This window comes from Lepisosteus platostomus, chromosome 19 (assembly GCF_059453375.1).
Source record: "Lepisosteus platostomus isolate fLepPlt1 chromosome 19, fLepPlt1.hap1, whole genome shotgun sequence".
Taxonomy (NCBI): Eukaryota; Metazoa; Chordata; class Actinopteri; order Semionotiformes; family Lepisosteidae; genus Lepisosteus; species Lepisosteus platostomus.
Window position 1 is genome coordinate 19381267 of NC_142629.1, and position 20275 is coordinate 19401541.

Below are 20275 nucleotides of genomic sequence, written 5' to 3' on the forward strand. Positions count from 1 at the left end.
AGCTAAGAGGCCCTTTACTGCACTCATTTATCAGCCTATTGTTTACAGACACGTTATTACTTTTTGCAAGACTTGCGTGCTTTCTGAAATTTCAGCACCAAAATCTACAATCAGGAACCCTTTCCATGTCAGCTCTGGCAGCAATAACTGCATTCATACCGACCAGATCCCCTTTGAAGACTCTCCTGACTCGGATTTCCAAGGAGCTGGGTTCTGCTTCACACCGGCTCAGCTCGTACTGTACATCACACGACTCTCACCCAGCCTGGCACTGGGTATTATTCTGCGCGCCTGAGACACCGCATTACACTTCAGCATCTATAGAAACAACCAGCTTTCAGTCCTCAAGCACTGCCCCTGCCCTATCATCATACCCAGAACTGTGGACTTCTGTACCTCCTTTGACAAACTATATCACACAAATGTGTTTAATATGCCACCAACAGAGAGATTCGCAGCCCTAACAGTTGTTTTGCAGGTACTCAAAACCCATGAAAAACAGGCCAGCCTGACACCATATAATGTGTATTTCTACACCGACTGCAGTAACAACATAACATCACAACATCACTTTATTAGCCCTATACAATTTCTTGCATTAGGAATTATGTAGCATTGTTCACTTTATGTTTAATACTGTAAAACATATTTTTATTCCTATTGTGAAATATAAACACGCATATATTACCAACACTTAAAGGTCGATTGTCAGTTCTATTAGTTCTTGAAAATGTGGCGCTGGGCCAAACAGAAAAAATCCACTTCCTTTAGTTCTCCATATAAAAGTCAGCTGTTAAGACTACATTTCCCTTGTTTCCTGTGGGTAGGTCATCGGGGAAGAGGTAGGATAAGGGCTGACTGACTCTCTCTGGCATCCAGCAATAACAAGCAGCCCGTTCGCTTGTCACCAGCGCGGCTACAGCACTGTTCTGCACATATCACGGGATCAATAAATATCTTTCAGTCTGTATGTATACTAAGCTTTGGTAACAAGACATAAATTTAAAAAAATGTAATAGCCCAAAAGGCAAAATCCATATTAAAAAAAGATTCATTCTAAAAAAAAAAAACAATATTTGGGGAAAAAATGCAAGAAATACATATTTAGAAAAAAGAAAATGAATATCAACAGGTACTGTTAACCACCTTATTCAATATTGGCAATTAATAGCAGCATTTTCTATTGGTTTCGGCTAAAATAATCTAAAATCATGCCGATACGATAAATCTATAATACCTGAAAAGTCTGTGGGGTTGTTTTCAACCTCTTTTTAAGCTGCAAACTGGGATTTCCACCATATACCCTGTTGTGCTTCATATTAGAAATGAACCAGAATTTGTAATCATGGGAAATAAAATATATTTTATTTAGAAACAACGGGGACACTGGAAAAGTAAGCACATACTATTTATTGGTAAATATCCAGAATCTTTAAATCTAATGAGAACATTTCTTAATCATATTGGTTTAGGGAAAATCTTTGCATTCTTTGATTTCCAAGTGCTTTAAGGTTGTCAAATAAAAACCTCAGTTCTCAACCACTTCTAACACAGGATCCACCCAAACTCATCACTATAGATATCACTGATCAATGCAGGCTGCCGAATAAATCTAATAAAAATAAGTACTCCAGCCTTACGGGTTCTACTTCCTTAATAACAGGAAACCCTTAGACGTTATTATTGTGGAAAGATTCTTCAGAAGAATCCACCTCAATTCTAAGTGCTGTATTGGCACAACATGACCGCACTGGAGGTGCACAGGACAGCACAAACAACATCCTTACAACGAAGAAGAGGCAGTTTCTGAATGACATGCCAGTCCTGGTTTTCACTAAGCTATCTCCTTATTTACTGAGGAATATACTGAAGTGTTCCAAGCTCATTTGACCCATCTAGCTCATCCGGTTGCTTGTTAAGGGACGTTTAGTTGTACAAAAAACGTTTTATAGGGTTTAATCGGTTGGCAATGAAAGCTGTCTATAAAACCCATGGGACTTCAGATCCTACACGGCAGACCTGATGAATCCTAGTGAGACAAACTTGAACATGTACATTCTGCAGTTCTCCGATTTCTGGAAGCAACTCCTAATATATTAACATGAATCCGGAAATGACATACTGTACCAAGGATATTCCAGGTGATATAACCTGCATCATAAGCCATTTTAAATCATTCATAAGAATATTTCTTCAGACAACGTGATCACCATTGAAAAAGAAAAGCAACTATCTGGTCACAGACTTCTCTAGGGGGTCCTCACAATATTAGGAACTCAAAATAATGCTTGTTATTAGCTCAGTCCCCTTACCCCACCATCACATGGAACAAGCTCAAGATGGCCTGCATGCAGTTAAACTTTTAAACTCTCCTGAGTGATCAGAAGCTTGTGTGCTCTGAAAATACTAAAAAGAGAATAGCAGCCATCAGATCTTACTGTTTTGTGTTGATTACGGTATTCCTGAACAGCTAGTTTTCTGACTACAAAACTGACTAGTGGACAATCGAATGAAATTGCTGTTGGCTTGTGAAGTAGTTCAACAGCAGTATTTAAATATGAGGTGCTGTTGTCACACAGAACCAGACCAACAACTTCAGTCCATTCTACTACCCTCTTGAAATAATATTTCAAATCATAATATACTTATATCAAGTGGCACTAATTTGTTAGACAATATCATGGGCCTATTAATTTAAACTGTTGACTAGTCTGTTACACCTTTTAATTCTCAAACTGCAAAAATGCATAGTGAAGAGCCTATGACATAATGGTATTACAGTAACAAAGAATATGTTAATGACCGTAATACAGTTATTTTAGCCTCATACTATATTTCTGTTCCCTCAAACTCAGAAATTGTTTAAATTTTAAAAATAGATTTAGATTCAAAATAAACGGAAATGCATATCTTCATTCTTTAAAGAAATCGGTGACACGAATCAAAGCAATAACATGCATTACTACCTCTGGTATATAGTGGTACACAACTATTTTCTGGATATTTAAAATTATCAAAATAACATAAGAATTATTTTAAAACATTTTTCTTAAAAAGTCTACATTAAATCAGCTTTCTTCGTTAACGAAAATACACACCTCTTAATAAAATCCACGAACCAGCCTAAGACTTGTACATGCAAATACACCACTTCAAAATAATATACGTTACATGATTTCATAGTTAAATTATTTATAGATACTCTAAGTCTGCATTCAAAAACCACAGCCAGATGTGGGCTATGATAATAAATACTGTACCAATAACAATATTAAATTTTGAAGCCAGATGTTTTGTCTTTAAAATTGCAGCACTAAAAATAGCCCTTCGCTTTACCGTAATTTAATCCTGATACACTGCAAATATAAACAAAAGAGAAATTACACCACCACCACGCTCATTTTACAATTTAATGTAAGCTAGTAAATTAAATGTTTACCTGTTGAATCAAAATTAAACGATTTGCTTGAAAGTAACGAAGACGCGAGATGATGAAGAAAGCACCAGAGAGCTGTCCTGTCCAGGAAACCCTGCTAGGAACAGATGCATTGCGTTGTTTTAACCTTAACGACACAACAGATAGCTACCGAAAAGAGCCAAACATTTTTAACAATACCTTTCCTCTGCTGCTGCTGCTCCAGAGCGCTGGCGCCCTGCTCTGCACAGCAGGTCCACAGAAACCTCAGGAGCTCCATTTGTCTTACAGAGGACTTCACCGACAGAGACACCGCAGACTGACCTTTCATTAGACGTTTTGAAATTACCCCCTCCAAAAAATCATTTTGATTTTAAAGGGGGGTGCGTAATTGGGGGGGAGCACCTAATCAGAAATCCAAATATTTTCCAGTAGGTATGTACTACCCTGGACTAAGGGCGCTTCTACCAAGATTTGACGTATAGGAGAGCGATTTCGATCTTTAACCGTTGACTAACGGTATCCGAAATATATTGTTTCGGGGTGGGAGGGTAACAAAACAAAAGTATTGATGGAAACCCTTTCAGAACCCGTCACACACTGCCCCAAGCGCAAAGGTGAGGAAACCATGTAAATGCTCATTTAAAAAAAACAAAATAAAATGCCTTGTGGGATATTAGGGTCGTGTGTGGGGGTCGAAGCCTTCTCCAGGGGTTCTTGAGAGCGTCGTTTTGTCCACGTTTAGCAGGGGGAACACATTATTTCTGAAAGACGTTATGCTGTATCTACTTTTCAACGAATAAAATCACATGATTGGGTTTACGTTAATGGAACTGCTCTACGTTTCAGGTGTTTTTCCAACCAGTGTAAGTTTCTGTGCTCAGCATTGTGAAGCAACGGCGAAGAGATCCTTGGTTTTCGTTAGACGTGTGTCTCCCGTAGGAGCGATTACTACTAGTTATTATCTAAAAATGCAATTTGGATATCAAATGTAAGTCACCGCGGAGAATCTCTAGAGTTACACAAACTTCATACAATCCTCGCATCTGCAGCTGCAGCGTTTGGCCACGAACGGTGTTTTGCTGCAGTCGAATACCGAAACCACCCGGAGAAACACACACGACAGCAAGCATCTGGGTGAAGTCATGCCAGACTCCTCAGATGGGAGTCACATGAGTTTATAATCGCAGTGCGTTTGGGAAACAGGTCACCCTTCAGAATTTAAAACATTTAATTAAGCATCAAACGTATAAACCAAAAAAAAAGTGATTACTGTATATTTACTGTATTAGAGTGCTGGATTACAATAAATGAAAAAATAGTGGGACTTATTCAAATATATTGTGGTAATGCAATTTTGCCATTTGTTGCCTGATGGTCTGTTCACTAGCTGTTATCAGGAATCAACATAGGTCATTCAATATATAGAGTATACTGATGCAAAGAGTGTTTAACTTATGATGAGGAGAATAAATAATTAATAGCAAATTTAGAATATTTAAAGACAAATTAATCATTACAATAAACCTATTCAAGGTGTATTATATAATTGTATTATTGTTTATTATATTGTTGTATTATAGTTTAATACTCAATTTCGATGTTACTTTCAGGTTAGAGACAAGTTAAGCCTGTGTCTTGTCGCAGTGTCCAAGTCGAAGGAGAAAGACTGGCAGCTTTAAGTGAGTTGGTGCGTTTTAAAATATTTTTTTAGTGTTAGAAGAGAATCTGTTGTGTCTCAGCTGTAAAATCTTTCAGATTTTTTTGTTCTATCCTCATTAAATGTATTTCTAAGAATTTTAACATCTTTAATGTAAGTTTGCAGTTTTTAAATGCTAAATTGTAAAGAGACTAAATGACTTAAATTGGTTGTTGCAGAAAACCTACTCATATGCAGTCGATACACATCTGGATGTTTTTTAGGGCTGCTCAGGACTCATTTCCTATGTAACTTTGTGAGGCTTTTTTTGTTAATTTGTGAAAAGTGAATTGCAACAATATTTGCGTAAGTGCACATACCAGTTATACTCACACTACAAATACCCAGAGTATACTAACCTGCAGTTCAAAAGATCATTTACTGTTGCATACATTTTTACTGACATGATGTCAGTAATGTGTGCTACACACACCTGTACAATATTCTCAACAGCTAACCCATTTATCGGCCCTTCACTAACCGAAAACAGTGCAGTGCCAGTTGGAAGGATACCCAGTCAAACAGAGGTCACGTTTACAGTATATACAATGCAGAGATTGATCATTCCTCTTGCTGTCAAGGGGGAGCTCATGTAAAGATCAAGAACCATAACTTCAGTTCACTTTCATTTTGCGTTTAGATGTTTTTATATCTTTGTGATTCTTTAATCAATCACAGTGTGATAAATACAGCTGAGCATAGGAGTATTGTCAGCTATATTTGGAATATCTTTACAATTTATTTTGTTTAAATATGGAATGAAATGAAGATGAATGTTACTATCAAAGTATCTTTAAAAACTCTTTTAACCAACACATAAGTAGGGTTTGATTGCATCGGAGCAATAAAGACTTGTTTGAGAACTTTCAGATTTAAAAACAATTTAAATTCACTTAATTCACAGACTTTTATGAGTTAATTAAATGAGATTGAGCTGATGAGTACTTAGTGGCACCCTGCATTTTGGCTAGACTTGGATAATTGCAATGTCATTAGAGCTTTATTGTAATACTTAACCAATGTTTAAATATACTTTAGCTGTTGTATTATTTCCAGAATGGTAATGAGAAATACATTTTCCTTTAACTACATATCTCACCTTTACAGTCAAAGCAAGAACAAGGAGAGCATGAAAAAGTAAAATATGGCAAAGAGAGCTGCATGCAGAACATGTTTCTCAAAAATATCAATTTTTCATGAGCATCTCATTTAAGGATAAGTACATTGTTATACAGATAAAAAAATCCGAGGAATAATGTGCTCATTGGTGTTAAATTAGTATTAGCAGGGGAAGTGGCTTTGTAATTTGCATCATTAAGTCCCTTCTACAATTTTACATAATAGGTTGATACACAACTGCACTGCTTTGTGAATTTTAATGCACAGTGAAGATCAAGTGAAAATACAGCATAAACCACCTCTAATAGACATTCAAACAGTGTTGTCTGGGCAAAGCTAGTCATACGTGACAGATAGGATTAGCAAAGCTGAGGTATGTATGACCTTCTTTCAAAATCAAGGATAAGAAACAGAGCCCAGCTTATAGATGAGCGGAATCCATAATTTAATACCGCTGAGGTTATGTGCAGACTGAAAGTTTAACAGCTGCACAAGTGCATGTGTGTTTCATTGCTCATGCTTAAAAAAAACATACCAAGCCCAAATCCAGCTATAAACACAAATTGTTTATTTGTCATAAAAATATTAATATGGCCGTCTTAAACAAAATGAGACATTCAGTTCTGTAGTTACACAAAATTAAAATCGCTGCAGACTTCTTCACCGATTCAAAAGATACCAACGTATAACACTGTCAACATGGATCTTTCAGTCAAGGTCGCTGCTGTGTCACAGAGTGAGTGGAGGGTATATCTGTAGACTGTATGTGCATTTATGAATATGTACCAAGGTTGTAAAGTGTGTGGTTAAGTAAACAAATTTAAAGACAAAGGTTGTCTACAATGTACTTTTATAAATATTTCCGATACATTTTCCATTATTTAATGTTGTGCACATGTCTACGTAACAAAAAATAATCTATTTGATTTTAATCTACATGTTGGATTAATGCTTTCAAAAGAAGGTAAAATGAAAATGAGCAAAGATAAGCCTTACATAAAAGCAAACGTCGGGTCATTCTATGCAGAAGTGTGGGAAATGAGCCAAGACATGACTGGTGAAAGAGAGATTGTAATCACCTGTGAGGAAACACTGCGCAGGGCTTGCAGGAGGGAATTTCAAGGTCTGGTGTGGTCTACCTTCACCTGCAGCTCTCTGAGCTTGTTCCGATAAAGGATGTGAGTGGAATAAAACAAACAAATGAGAAAAAAAAATGAAAATCTCTCCCCACACATGTTCTGTAGTGTAGGCAGGCACTTATCTTTTAGAATTCCTTGTAACAGAATTGCTATCATCAAATGTGTGTACTGTACATACTGTAATGGCTGAAATGGAATGAATTTATAGCATATGATCCATAAAATATATTCAGGCTGGAGAAAACCAGAGAGACTGAGGTTTCTTCTGAAGATAAAAAGACCATAAGATGTTCATCATGCTTTGCACTAAGCTGCATATTTCACTTTGCTTAAAGATGACAAAGTAGTCAATAGAGAGTTGCACAGGCAGGTGGTTTCTGTAATCTCTATCTTTTTTGATCAAGAATGATCTTTTTTGTACATTTTATACAACCTGTGTCCTATCTGTTGAATGAGGCCAGTTCATCAGCTGCAGAATTATTGTCTAACGTCGAAATACGTTGGAAAGCAGGGCTGGGCCATGTCTGCTGATTATCAGTTGTCTGTTCTTTCTTTATTGGTGTTATTCTGGGACATGAGTTTGGTGATTTTCCTGAAAAGTCATCTTTTCTGCTCCGGCAAGCTCCTATTTCATCCTGATTGTATTAGGCTGCTGCCAGTGGTGTGTTGTCAGCTACATCTCTTGAAGTTTATCCTAAGGAGGTTTTGAACTGTTTATGTGGGACTCCCCATTTCATTTCTCCTCAGGTGAACAATTGGAACAGTGGTTGTTTCAGTAGGTACTGTATGTATCAGCCCTGCTAGATAATCAGGGCATCATCACTGAAGACCCTGACTGCTACTTCATGTTAAAAATCTCCGAGAGAACATTGGTGATGGTGTTCCGGGGTTATTAAGGAGAGTGGGCTGGAAGTTCTCTTGGTGCGCTGAACATTGAGGTTTTTGGATGATCTATTTGCTGTATGAGTGCTATGGGTTTCTTTCTATTTCTATATGCTAACGTTTGTACTTTCCTGATGGACATAAACGACATCACCAAATTCTGATCAGCCCATCAGCTTCTGCTCTTCTCATGATACAGTTGATTTGGATGTTTCTTAGCTACTGTGTTCCTATAATGATACAGTGCCGAGGAAGAGGCCTGTCATTTGGTAAAGTTAATTTATCCCAATATGAAATTTTACCACATGAAATATTCATAGAGGTTTTAACAACAATTTAAAAATGATCACAATTACCACAAATTTTCAAAATACCTGAGTACTATTTTTTATGATGCAAAGTACTTTGGTGAGAAGCTTTTTGGTTAAAGCCGTCCGGGGACCTTCAGATTAGTATTTACTCTCTGCTTTTTAAAATGAAGGTCTGTACTATAAATCATCATCAGAAATTGATACAATGATACACCTTTGCAAAAACTGATTCAACTGTTCAGACTGAAAATCTAAGAAGTATTTCTTTTACGTTTGGTTTAGACAATGGAGTATACTTCCTTAATGTTGATTTAAACGTTTGTGGTGAATAGCACAATTAGTGAAAAACAATTCTTGTTTATTGTATATGTTTTATATTATATTTTTATAAACACATTTATTTTATTTTTATATTTACTAGAAATAAGTAATTGTCCGGTTAAATAGGAAAACGTTTATTGAAAATAATAACTTCTCTCTTTTATTCTACTGTATATAAACAGCAACAGTGATAAATTGTTTCCTGTAGCTCACTGGCACCATACTCTATGACTTTATCCCAGGATTGTAAATGCTAAACCTGCCTGCTCTATGAACTGCACACCTGCAAACAATTAGGGATGCAATCTCCAGTCTAAACTGTACAAAGTTCAAAGCTTGCTGGAATGCAGAAAACTATTATTGTGCTTAGCTGGCCAGATAGCATCAGTTTACATGAGTCATTTTTAGGACTAAGATAAGAAAGGAAAAAACAAATAATTTACAGAGAGCAAAGACAAACGTATTGCTTTATCAGAATCCATAACCAAAAGCAAGATGTCTGAATTTGGTCAGTGCAAATCATTAACTATTAAGAAAAAATATCTAAACATCATGTTGTGATGTGTTTTTTACATGTGAAAATGCAGGAAAGAAGCAGATTAAATCTTACTAACATTATTGTGTATCCCAAAAGCTACAGTACGTGCTTGCTCGCATAGTGCATTCCAAACAACACAAAAGATACAAAAGTGTACATTTCATTTCATATAAACTAAGACATAGTCTAAAATTACAATTAGTATACAAGGGAATTGTATACTATTGAGAATCCCCATTTTAAGATTCTTTAATTATTTGAAGATTTTTAGGATTGTTTGATTCTACAGTTTCATATATTTTACCTTTTGCCATTACCATAAGACTGCTTCCTCTGTCTACATCATTTTCACATTATTATGCTAATAAAGGGGTAATAAAGGAGGCTGTATCTAATACATTCAGCTTAGTGTTGAAGGGGGCTCAGGTCAGTATGTGGCTGGCAGGAGTAGCTGCTCGTTTGTGAGAGACCTGGGCCCCAGACTCACTCCTTACTCCTTATTACTGGGAGGGTCTCGAATGTTTCAGAATGTTTACAGAGCTTTGAAGAAGATGCCATGCAACCAAGCTGACTCTGAGTTTGAAATCTCCCTCCCACATGCTGTACATAATTACTCCTCAAGTTAATAGAATTCTAAAAGCATTTTCAGGGTCCTTATGAAAAACAGCTATTCTTTTGTATCACTGCCAAGCTCTGTCCAGGCTGTGTTATGCCAATCTTTTTAGTGATGCTGGAATATAAAGGTCGATGTACAGTGTAATTCTCTGTGGTTAGAGAAACAATATATTACCTACAATAAACTGAAATGGAAGAAATAGTGACTGCATGATTCACTTGGTCAAAAGATCATAGCTAGCTATCTCTCAAGCAAATCTATCAGCTTTCCTTTTTCAAATCTGTCCAGAATTCATTTGCAGGGAAAGTGTCTTGGATCATTCATCACCCTCATAACCTGTCCCGTCACTGCTAGAGTTTACTCTTCAATCCGATGACAACTTTGAGCAGCTCCTGCTACAAAGCCACCAACAGGATATTGACTCATTCAATATGAGTATTTAAAAAGGCTTGTTTGTGAAAGCTCCACGAGCCCAAAAACTAAAAAGGAGGTACAGAAGGCTGGATCCCAGGGACATGATTGTCAGACAGCTGTTCCTCGTTATGAATAACACACTGATGCAGCTGATGCCTGTCAGCACAGCAAGTTGGCCAGGGACTTGCAGGAGGTTATAGACAATTCCTAGATTTGGAAAATATTTTCAAAGCATACATTGTCACTTTTCTAATGTGAAGAATTCATCTCTGAAAACAGCTTTAACTTTACTTTTGATTGAGTCCTGTTTTTTTCCCCTGTCTTGCTGCTCACACTGTGCTTCATTGTAGTAATACGTTTTCCCTACTGTTTGATTTGATGCTTTGTCTGGTGATATAACTACATCAATCCGAAGCATTTGCCGGGTCAAAATAATTATTATAATCATTAAAACCGGAACTCATAGAATGCATGCTGTGCAGTGACTGTTTTAATTTAAGGAAGCCAAAGTCACATGCGCAGTATTTTGGAGACATGAGCAAACCTAGCTCTGTATCACCGTTAACTGAATTAAATTCAACACGAGGACACAAACAGCTCTGAATCCCATTAACCCTTTAGTTCAAGAATATCCAGAGGATAAAGCGCCTTTTCTACTCACCTGCGGGATGTTGCTGTATATCCAGCACATGGATCCGGATCTCCTAAGCGCATGTCCACACGCAGGGGCAGCCGTGGAGACGCTGCTGCCTGTCCTTTCTGTCTCCAGAGGAGGCATCTTTCTCAAAGGTGGTAGAAGGAGTTTCCGTGTCACTGGCCGACGTTGCCATGCCAGGCTGTTGCTGTTAGCCATTACTTTCTGAAATATCAGAGAAGGAAAGAAATGGAGAAAGTCTTGAATACTGGCGGCCAGCACGGCGGTGGGCTTGGTTAGTGCTGCTGCCTCATACTGCAGCTCTGGGCTGCCAGGTGGGATTCTGGCCTGCTGGGTCGTCTCTGGGGAGTTTGCATGCTCCTCTCCTCGATGTGGGGGACTTCTCTGGGAGCTACAGTTTCTCAGCCTTTCTGTCTAGGGTCATTGGCATGTCTGAGTTGTCCTGCATAGGTGCTTCGTGCCAGCGTGCTTGTGAAGACCTTATTAAGAGCTAAAGATAATCTGGAGGACAATAGTGAAGAACAGGAAAGTATGCCTGTGCTATAAATGTAGTTCTACTGTATTTAAAACAGGCTGAACAGTAAACAGTCTGAAGAATGTAGACAAAATGTAATCATAAAGCCCAAAGAAGAAGCTGTAAACAAGAAATATTCAAGTAACAAACTGAAGAGCACCTTACCTAATAACAGAGATGCCACTGCAAACATTCACATTGTGTTTCAATTTTGTTGCTCCAGAAAATCATAAATTATTCACTTTGAAATGTCCCTTTTTTCAGAGCTAATCCAAGACAATAATATACATTTTAACAGAAATATTTCTCTTTATTTGTTGCACTGATTCTGTGTAGACATTGCCCTCATCCTGCACATTATATTCTTATATATTTTTGTTTTGTATTATTTATAGTTTGATCATTCCTTGTTATGCTATGATGAGTTTAAACACACTTATTTCACTAAAAATTAAATACATTAAAATCATAGTTGCCTTTAATCACATAAACATGTTACTCACAAAACAAATGTATTATTAATGTGTTATTTCTTCCATGATACAGAATTCTTTTTTTCCATTCAAGAAATGTTTTTTTTTAGGCATTTTTAATTGTATTTTTACAGGCAGTGTGAACTGAACCCTGGCGCCCAGTCAGTTGTGAAAACGGGCTTCGGCTATCTTCCTGGACAGGGTTGAGACCCCTCTGAGCAGGAAGGGCAGCTTGCTGGGGACTGTATCAGAGGCCCGGGCCTTATGCCCAACAGCCAGCAGCTTTTCGCATCTTTTGACCTCATGTTTTCTTCACTTTCTGAGGGAGTGAACTTTATTTTAGTATCCATATGGCTCCTCAGCTGAAATGCTCTGGGTTGTTTGCAGTCAATTTGCCAAGGGAATGACCAAGACTTGCATTTAGTCTTGCAACGTCTGAGGCCTGGCTTAGAAATCTTTCAGGGCAACATATATTTCCGATTCTTTCCACAGAAAATGTCAAATGCTTTTTAGTAGCTCCACCGATAGCTGTATCGTATGTTAATAAATATCAATACACTGCAATTTTTTTCCAGTGGACACTAACAGTTTTAAATTAACGAGATGGCTAGTTTATAATTAAACTCTGCTTGCAAAACAATTAACATCCTTATCGGTTGTTTCTTCCTTTTTAAGATGTTTCTGAATTTCTGGCTGCGAGATAGAATAACAATTTATTTTATGCACTCATTAAACAGTATCCCTTTTAAAAAAAGGTTATTATTTGATCTAGATATTAATCAGAAATAGCTGAAACGATTCTCGGCTCCACAATTTAACAGGCAGAATGCTAGCTGCTCTCTGCAGCATGAGAAACCCGTGAATTCTTCAAGATCAATCAGTGCGCTTTGCAGTACTGCAGAGACTCATCCAGCAGAATTCTCACATCAGATGCCATCAGCATATGTTACAAAAGCAGCCCTTTCTCTGCCCTTCTTCAAGCTCAGCTTTGATTTCTGGGTCCCCTGCAGTGCACATACACAAGGCTTCTGGATATACATCAGTTTAGCAGGTCAGAATTAGAGCTGTATTAGAAACAAAGACCCAAATGGGGAGGCCAGTGCCTCAGGTTGGGAGAGATGATGCCCCAGTCTCTGCTCTTTCCAAACCATTATCTTAGGCCACATCACTGGGGGCCACCTGGGCCCACTCACCATTTTGCAGTTTATTAGGCTGTGTTTTTCTCTATATCTTATAATCTAATAGGGTAGAATAAAGACTTTCTAGTTAAGGCTTGAATTTTGTCTGCTTCTTGAGTCTTAAAGTCAGATAAAGTGGAGTCAACAACTGTCTTTTCTGGTTTACACTTATGAAAGGTCCTTGAATTTACTACAAGAAAAAGAACACACTTTCTGCCAATGTCCTCTGTTACAAAGGAAAGATTTTAGGATAATGTGCTAATCCTGTGCTTTTAACCATGTTTTTGATTATGTAATACTTCTACATCAGAACACACAATGACTCTACTTTACGTCTTGAAAAGGATACCATGTTTAAACTCAATTTAAGATCACAAATTTGCACTGAATTCTCAAAGAATAATAAAGACATACATCTCCCCAATTAACCTCCCTCTGGACTTCCTGTATGAGTAAAACTGTAGGTAGTCAGCGCTTTTCAGGAAACATAGTTATCAACGGTATGTTTTATTCTTAACATCTGTTGAATATGTATTAACCATACTGAGGTTAGTTCTTAACTCTGCAGAAATAGGATTTCACTACTACTCTGTGAATGCTGTTAGGGAAATCCTAGTCACACTTTTTATTTCATAACACAAAAAACTTACACATGTAAGACAGTGGTTCTAAAACTGTTTACCTGCAGTGCTTCATCTTGTTGAAGTACAGATTATGTGTACAGATTTTTTTTTAAAACGAACATTTTGTAATCAAAACTTGAATGCTCTATCTGAACACTTTCATATGTTAAGTGAGAAAAAAGGAAAGAAACGTAAAAACCTCAAATATGCTAATTTCAACCACAATGCTACAGTGAACCTAAATTAACCTTAAGTTAATGGAAAGGTCACAAGAATGGCCTCAGTCTTTAAGTAATGTATATAATAATAGTGGTTCACATGAGGTCTGAAGAAAAGCACCTGTCTCTGTAAGGTCTCTCAGTCAGGTAGTACATTTCAAACAAAGATTCAACCATGAACATCAAAGTACTTTCAAAACAACTCAGAAATAATGTTGCAGAAAGGCACAGATCTGGAGCACAGAATACAGCTCTGGGCCACTAAGAAGTGGAAGGTGTATTATACCACTCAGAAAACGCCTTGATCAGGCTGTCCTTTTAAACTGAGCAGCTGGGCGAGAAAGAAACTGGTCAGGCCTGTGGGGCCAATGGTGACAGTATAAGCGCTAAAGATATTCCAGTGGAAAATCCATCTCAAAGCCCATATGAAGTTCGCAATAAAGCATTAAGCAAGTGATACTGCAAAGTCAAAAGGTTTTGTCAGGAACATTTTAGTCTAAAGGCACAGCGTTACAAGTGACATTGTTTCTCACTCACATGAGTCAATACCATCCCTACAGTCAGGCGTGTTGGTGACAGGTTTATGTTAATACAATTCTTTCTCCTCGTCCACAGTTTCTCCTCAAGGATGTCCTGTATCTATTGAAAACCCCATAGTCTGCAATAAAGCCTTTATATGGTACTATAGGATTTGTGGTTTGATGAGATAAAATTAGAATTGTTTTGGTTCCAGTGTGGACTAAATGAGACCAGAATCGGGTCTCCAAGACTGTTCAGAGCATGGTCCTCTTGCAGGGCTGAAGATTAGAGCAAGAGGATGGTGTTCCTTCTTCTCTCTCTCTCCTCCTTATGTTTCTCTCTGTTTCCTGTCTGTTGCCTTTGTCCTTTTTATGCTATGTTTCTGTGAAGGCTATAATGATTTCCCATGAAGTAAATTAACCAGATAAACCAGTAACCCCCACTTTGATCATCAGTGTTTAACTGCTTTATGCTCATCTGCATGTAGGCAGACAACTCAAATGATATCCGGTGTCTGGATATGGCCTTGAGCAGTGAAGTCAGATGTAAACTGCAAACTTCATACCCTTATGCAAGTCCTTAACCATATTCTTATTGCTCTTAAAGAAATATTAGCATGTATTAGTATTCTTTATATAAATCTTTATTCTTACTGTGTGGTGAAGTAATATATGTTAAATTAAGGTAAATTTAGATGACTGTAAAAGTTAAGGGTCAAAGAATATTCCAATTTTTAAATCAGAACTTTCACTTCCACGGGTGTAACATAACCTTGGTTTATTAGGACATTCAAATGGCAGGTTGGACTTCACTTCGGACTTCTAAATCCTTATTTTTTTACGGTGGGGTCCTGGCTACTTCAAGACCTAAAATTGGGAAGGGTTAGCATTGGCATACATTTAGAATGAACCTTAGAGATAGTGTTATGTAAGGTTTAGGATCACAGAAATCTATGAAGTGATTTAGGATGAACTTCAAACATGAAGTAAAAAAATCACAGCCCACAATAAATATTGATATTTTATGTAACTCGTATCTCCCAAATTCCAATAAAGCACTTCTTTACCCAAGTTGTTTATGGAAACAGCTACCTGAAAAGGGTGTGAAACAAGCTACCCAGCCATGTGGTTGAAGACTGATTAATTTTCTTGGATCAATTAGCGACTAAAAACCTTAGAGGCTTGATGGGCCAGATGGCTTTCTCTAGTTTGTAACCTTTCTCTTGTGTAAAATAAAGCAATATATTGAAATCTGGGAGTTACGAGTTGGAATATGTTATCACAGCTAAATAATTTATAAAGCTACAGGATTACTCATTTTAGATCCCAAATTTACTTTCAACTGCTGAGACTCAATCATAGTACATAAGAAAGCTTCCAGTTCCAAGCTGTGAGCTTCTGCAATGTCAAAATGCTGAGTCTCTTAACGTTGAAGAATTCAACACCTTCCAGTTTCATAGGGGATTATGTCACCTTGTAAGCGGCTCCTATTACACTCTCCCCCTATACATTCCTCCTCTACAGCCCCAGTGGCTGATAATCATTTGTCTCTTTGATCCGAGTCTTGGCAGCTCACATAGTGTGTGCAGCTCTTCCTCTGCTAGGATTCATTCAGAGCCTCTCAGGAAACTCTCAGCTCCACCTCTTACAGTGTTTCCTCAGACAATGCTGAATGTCACTACACTGAAAAGCCAGGCCTCCTGCAGAGGGAGAATTCAATGTTGTTGGACTTCCTAAGGAATTATATCATGAAGATGTAACAGGGTCATTAACCCTTGCTACTTAAACATACTGAGCTATTTACTTACTGATGTTAAAGACCCAGATCAACCGAATAAAATAAGCAAATTTCAGAATTCAACAGTCTCTGTTGTAGAGTTGGTCTTCAGGGTACTGACACTGCACAACTATTAAAAGACATGAGGATCTTGATTTAGATGGGAAACATTTGCTATTAATACATATTGGGCTAATTGGTCTAGTTTCATTTCAGTACTTTCACATTTAAATTAATGATATAGCACTGCCTGCTGCATTGTTTATTTGAACCAGTATTTTATGCTTTACTAAAGAAAAAAAGTTATATTTGATATAAAAGGCTTTCTGAATTCCTGATTCTAACTGGCAGTTGACATGATACGTTTTTCCAATGAAATCTATTCAAAACAGTTTGCAACACCTCTTTCTGTTTGAGAAAGACCGTAACCACCGCCCTCAAAACAGATCAAGTTCCGGTTCACAGGTTACACCCCAGCCTGTATGGTGTGTCACTTACATCCTGTAATAAAGCAAGCACATGAGGCAAAAGGCAAAGCCTGAGTCTATGAAATTGCATGATTTGATGTGTTGACTGTTACTGCTGCCTTTTATTTCATTTCAGGTTGTGTTTTGGGCCTCTGCCTGTAGCCCCAGGAGCTCCTGGCAGCCGTGCTGTGAAGCATCGCCGCGAGACGGAAGCACGGCAGTAATTTGACAGCTGCGTTTGGCAGTGAAGGGCAGGGTGGGGTGGAGAGATGACTGACGGCTGCAGCTGCCAATGAGCTGCGTCCTCTCCTGCCCCCAGAGTGACTGACACATGAAGTGACAGGTGCAGATGCAGCTAATATACCTGCTGCTCCTCAGGAGCGGGTGGGCAGCGGAAGTAATTGACAGATGGAGCCGGCTGCTAAATAGTTGATCCTGGTAAGCAGATAACAAGAGCCAAAGCATCTGCTCCCTTCCCATCCCCCCTGTCCTCACTGGCACCACTGCTGCTCGCAGACAGAACCAGTGAGCCTTTCCCTGCACCAGCCTGCCGGACTGCGGCCCACAGCTCGCGTGCAAACAAGCGCCCTTACAAAACATGTACGAACTCCTAAAAAGCACATTTAACTAACAAATAAACAAAAGCAAAACTGTGCTCCCTATCTGATAGAGTGACCATAACCCAGACTGTTTGCGAGGGTGAGAGAGCAGCAACAAAGTCTCCCCATTCGTGGGGGAGTAGTGTTGGAGATACCCGGCCCCCTTCTTCCTTGGCATAAATTCCAGAGGGACACAGCTCATAAAACCTGCGTGCTTTTGAAGGAAACTGTAGCACCTCGCACAAACTCATGCAAACACAGGGAGAATATGGAAATACTGCCCAGACAGGTGTCAAAGGCCACAATGAAACCCAGGGTCCTGGAGCCGAGAGGCAGCATTATGGAAGAAGTTACAAACAGCACAAAGACTTCCAGCCTGTCGAGCTAGTTTGATGGTCGACCTGAAGATCTCAGGGTATCGGCTTCAACAACGTGGCTGGGTAGCTTGTTCCACACTCTCACAAACCCTTTGTAACAAGAAGTGCCGCCTCTTCTCAGTTGTAAGTGCACTTTTACATAGTGTTCACTTGTTTCTTTAGGTTCTTTTCTTCCTACAAGCATTCTTGTACTTCATATAGATGATAATAACACACGTTTATTCTGTCTTAAACATTTCCCTAAACAGCATTCTACTTGTTAACCAAAACTGTAAACTTGCATATTGATCACAATCATTTGCAATTTCAGAGTAAGCTAAATTTATGCACGGCATACCGAACTATAAAAAAGCAATACTGCAGAACCACTGAGTTGTCTTTTTCTATTAGGTATTGTGGAAATATTTATTAATTGTAAGCAACTTTAATATGTGTATATTCCCCGTTAGTTAAGACTGTAATCTTTAACCTGCAGATTAGGGGTGTGCACAAAGAGGGAGAACACTCCCCATAATCAAGCCAAATGTATTTTTTGAAGTAATGAAAACCTTCATTTTGAGCACAGGGGTCTCATTTATTGTGTTTCTTCATGAGCAACTTCGCATGCGTTAGGTGGTGCTGGGATTACGAGTCTTGTTAGCTGGAGGTGGAAAAGTAGATTCATAGCACCATGGGTATCAGAAAATGACCTATAGATGAGCCATTACTGGATAACAGGGAGTACCGTGCCCAGATTGTCATGGGCTGCCCTTCTCTCACAAGAAAAGAGAACATGTAGTAAATGACCTGCCTTAACCTGTGATAAAGCTTCAGCAAATTGCATTTGGAAATAAAATACTCATTCAGTGTAGCCTGGTAATAAACGCCAGAAGCAATAACATTTAAAAAAAAGCGACAGAATGGTTTGTTTACAATGTTGGATGTTTCATGTAATTTACCAGCAAGAGCAGAAAGTAGACAACACTGCTACAGAAAGGCATCTGAACAAATACAGTACAGCAATTCCTGTGTGAGACGAAATGTGAGTTTCTTAGGGAAGCACAGTGAGATAAAGTTGAGAAGGAAGAAATGATGACAAAAAACAGGGAGTACCCTTATCCATGATCCTGATCTTTTTCATACTGTGGGAAAGCTGGGTTTACTGTTCAGAAGATGAACGGGACATTTTAGGGAATAGGATTCTGTCTTTGGCCTCCTCAAATTGATGGAATCCTTTTAAGAAGGAATTTTAAAAGTGAGCAGCTGTTTGTCTAATTGATGGAAGAAAACAATTGGCTGTTGTTTTCTGGTATGTAAGTTAAAGTTGTGGGTTTACAGTGAGAATTGTTTAAATGCAGGACAAAACAAGCACTCCTAGAGGGCATGCAAGCAGAATGAATTGTACATCTACATTTTCTTGGAGGCAGATCTTGGGTTTTATTTAAATTGAAAGCTTAAAAATTTTGGAAAATGCTGATTTAGGAATCTTAATTTGAAAGCAACAGTGAGCTGAGGTATGATAAAAACGTTGAAATATAATAAAAGTCAAAAGTTAAATGTAATTTCGAGATATCTTTTCTCAGGAACAAGAATGCATCTTATAATGTATCATTCTACAGTGGCTTGGATTGGCTAGGCTACATTTGTTGTACCTGTTAAAAATGAGTTCTCATGTTATTATCTATATAGACGTATATAGAGAAATTTCTATTAAAATGAGAGATGAAATGCAAAAATACTCCAAGACATCCACATGCAACACCTTTACTCAGTTACTGAAATTGTACACAAGTGGATTTCTGCTATAGGCATACAGATGTGATGGTTGAATGCTTGACAGAAATGTGCATTTTAATTTCCATAAACATATTGCAAAGTAGTGAAATCATATATAAGCTAAGTGAAGAGAACCCGAATAAGTAGGCTATTATAGACGTATTTAGATATTTATAAGTATTTATAAATATTTTAAGTTAAATCTATTAATAACAACGCAATGTATTATCTACAATAATACAATTTCCACAGTTAATGTTAAAATACAGTATATGACAAGGTACCCAATGTGTTTGTACAGTATTTGTAAACAAGAGGTACAGAGAACTTCAGTTGGTTGTTAACTGACCGAAAAATTAAAGCAGGGAGCAGACAAAGACAGACTATTTTTGCTGAGGGAACAATCTCTCTTTTGACTACTATATCAGCAGGAAAGACATCATACACCTCTTGCCCTTATAGCTAAGTACAGTATGAGCACTATAAGTCAAATATGCAGTCACAGACCCTGTGAACATGGGTCACAGGGTGAACACAGGGAAGCAAGGCACTAGCTACTGCTACTGTCGGTCATCAGGATGGGTAATGAAGAGAAGAGACCATCTGTTTGACAAAGGTTACACATGCAAAGTGGTCATTTGACCCGTACACCCTGAGGGGGCAGAGT

The 20275-nt window shown here is 38.0% G+C and overlaps 1 protein-coding gene and 1 long non-coding RNA gene across 4 annotated transcripts in view; one reads left to right on the top strand and one right to left on the bottom strand.

The window, feature by feature from the left end:
- Positions 1-20275, bottom strand: part of axin1 (axin 1) — a 69177-nt gene that overhangs the window by 34922 nt on the left and 13980 nt on the right. For both annotated transcript variants that reach the window (XM_088613422.1, XM_088613421.1), the window contains exon 2: positions 11116-11313. The gene's annotated coding sequence lies outside the window, so the exon portion shown is untranslated. The remainder of the gene's footprint in view (positions 1-11115; positions 11314-20275) is intronic.
- The window catches only part of LOC148645364 (uncharacterized), a 30258-nt gene continuing 13688 nt past the window's right edge, over positions 3706-20275 (top strand). The window contains exons 1-3 of one of the 2 annotated variants that reach the window (XR_015928611.1): positions 3706-4032; positions 5029-5097; positions 17014-17315. This is a non-coding gene — a long non-coding RNA (uncharacterized LOC148645364). Of the gene's footprint in view, positions 4033-4104; positions 4407-5028; positions 5098-17013; positions 17316-20275 lie in introns of those variants that run through there. The other variant, XR_015928610.1, reaches the window with a different exon arrangement.